Source organism: Sminthopsis crassicaudata, chromosome 6, assembly GCF_048593235.1.
Source record: "Sminthopsis crassicaudata isolate SCR6 chromosome 6, ASM4859323v1, whole genome shotgun sequence".
In the NCBI taxonomy this organism is placed as follows: Eukaryota; Metazoa; Chordata; class Mammalia; order Dasyuromorphia; family Dasyuridae; genus Sminthopsis; species Sminthopsis crassicaudata.
The window spans coordinates 225,429,159-225,431,552 of NC_133622.1; the positions used below are offsets into that span (position 1 = coordinate 225,429,159).

The window sequence follows — 2,394 nt, forward strand, 5'->3', positions numbered from 1 at the left end:
TGAAATTGTTGCTCTGGATGTAAGCGCTGCCTCCTTCAGGAGCTTTGGCTTGGGGGGGCGGGGGTGGAGCGGGGCGGGGGGGGCGGGATGGAGAGGAGCTTCAGGCGTGCACACCCCAGAAAGGGGTGAGCGGGAGGCTGCGGAGCCCGCGATGCCGGGAGCCTGCTCTCTCTCGGGGGGACGCGGGGCGGCCCCGGGCTGGCCCCCGGCCGGTGGTCCCGTGGCGGTGATGTGAGCGCGGGCCGGGCAGGGCGGGCAGCCGATCGCTGCCGGAGAGCCGGGCAGCCGGGCTCGCTTTCCCTCCCCGAGGTCACGCGAGGACCCAGGTGGCCCAGACTGGGTGAGTGGGAGTCGCCCCCCACGTTTGGGACCGGGAGGGAGGGGGCGGGCCGGGAGCGAGCGAGGTCCCGGGACAAAGCCGGCTCTGCCCGGGGAGGAGGACGAGAGCCAGCCCCACCCCCCGGGCATCCGCGCGCAGGAGGGGCTCTCGTTCACGCCTCGGCGAGCACCCCAGGGCCGCCGGGACAAATCCGCTTTCCCGGGTGGGAGCGATTGAGGAGGGCTCGCGCCGCCGGGCTGTTTGTGCGCGAGGGTTTTTGTGGTGCTGTTAGAGAAGCGGATCTGAGAGGAGGCGTGGGAGGGGGAGCCAGCGGCTTTCCGGGGCGACCCTCTCCCAGACTGGGACCGTCCAGCCTCCCGCACTTGCGGGGTACTGCGAACCCCCGAGGGGGGCTGGGCCCCTCCGTGCCCCCAGACACTCCTCCTCCCTTAGATTGGAATCATTTTTTCTCTGTTGGGGCCCCTGGGTGTCCGGGTCCGACGTGGATTTAGAAGCCACATCCTCCGAGTCCAGATGCACTGGATGCCCAGAGTCCCCTTCGTGGGTCCGGTCTCCATTATTTATGTGTCTGCGTGCGGAGTGGGCGCGCGGGCAAGGGCCCGTGCGGGATTCCTACCACGGGGTCCGGGACAGGGACGCCACAAAAACCGGGCTAATAATTGGGGCTCCCGCCTCCCGGTCATATGACCTCCGTCTCCCAGCTCCTTTTGTGTTTGTCAGCAACAAGTCGGGAGGGTATTTATAGAAGGCGCTGCAATCCTGTGGTGCAGCAAGGTTTCAATTACCCCGTTTGCCCATATGACTAAATGCAAGCTCTCTGTGCCGTCTGCTGCGGGGGGCGCTTCGAAGGAGCCCACGCCTGAAGCTGGCCCCTCTGACCGAGTGGGTGACGCTGGGACCGGGAGAGCCGGAGAGATAGAAGGGGACTCGGAGCATCCATCAGTCCCGCCCCTTCATCGAGAAAACTCAGGTCCGGAGAAAGAAAATGGCCTAATCAAGTTTCAACATAGAGAACGGTTGGCATTCCACTTCAAGACAGGGGTTCCAAGAGCTGGAGCGAGGGCCTCTAGATTAAGCCCCGATTTATACAGGAGGAACCAGAATCCAGAGCAGGGAAGGCTTTTTCCTTTGAAAGGGCGGTCAGGATTTCAATCAGCTCCTTTGACAAAACTTCAGTCAAGCTGCTTCGAGTTATCCCTTCCTCAATTAGCCAGAAGAAACAGGCCCAATTTAAGTCAGGCAAACCTGCAGGGCCCAATTTGTATTTGGAAGAAAAGAAACAGAATTTTTGTGGGCCCTGGCAAAGGGCCAGCAGAGCAGGTTAAGGGCCCTGAATGATGGGGCCTGGGTCATCCGTTGCTTTAACACCACGACTGCTGTCATAACATTTGTTTCATTGAGTTGTTTCAGTTCTCTGGCCTCCCCAGGAGAGCCTGAGCAGCTTTGGTGGTTTGACCCGGCAGTGGCAATCCTAACCTCAGCTTGGGGCAGGAATGGCATTTCTTTCCCCCCAGAATGCCGCTACATTTCACACACTACTGTAGTGAGCTGGGAAATTCCTCTCCTTGGTCAAAGGTGGCCCATTTGCACTAAACAAAGCAATAGGTCAGGGCAGGAGGCAGGAGCAGCCCAACTTAGAAGTTTTCTGAGAAGCTCCCATTACCTTCCAGTTAAAATTAGCTGGCCAGAGGGAAGGAGGTTCCCTTCTCCTTCCTCTCTCCCCAAACTCCTTCTTTGCTGTGTGCATAAGAAAAACTCACCTTGTCTGGACCTTTGTTCATTGGCCCCTTCTGGTTTTGATTTTGTCCTGCATTTCTGAAACTATGTGGCCCAGTGGATAGAACACTGACCTCACTCACTCTGTGAAACTCTGGGCAAGTAACCGAACCCATTTGTTTCAATTCTCATCTGAAAAATGAGCCGGAGAAGGAATGGTAAACCATTCCTTTATCTTAGGCAAGAAAATCCCAAATGAGGTCACGAAGAGTTGGACGTGACCGGCCTACATTTCTTAAAGTGCCTGAGAATTTGGCCTTAGAGCTGGAGATGCAGCT

The 2,394-nt window shown here is 58.4% G+C and overlaps 1 protein-coding gene across 5 annotated transcripts in view; it reads left to right on the forward strand.

Moving 5' to 3' along the window:
- Window positions 1-2,394, forward strand: part of PRR5L (proline rich 5 like) — a 134,067-nt gene that overhangs the window by 38,385 nt on the left and 93,288 nt on the right. Inside the window, exon 1 of one of the 5 annotated variants that reach the window (XM_074276622.1) lies at window positions 1-19. This exon is cut by the window's left edge and continues 304 nt beyond it. The exons of the other annotated variants lie outside the window; for them this stretch is intronic. The gene's annotated coding sequence lies outside the window, so the exon portion shown is untranslated. The remainder of the gene's footprint in view (window positions 20-2,394) is intronic. 5 annotated transcript variants of the gene reach the window in all.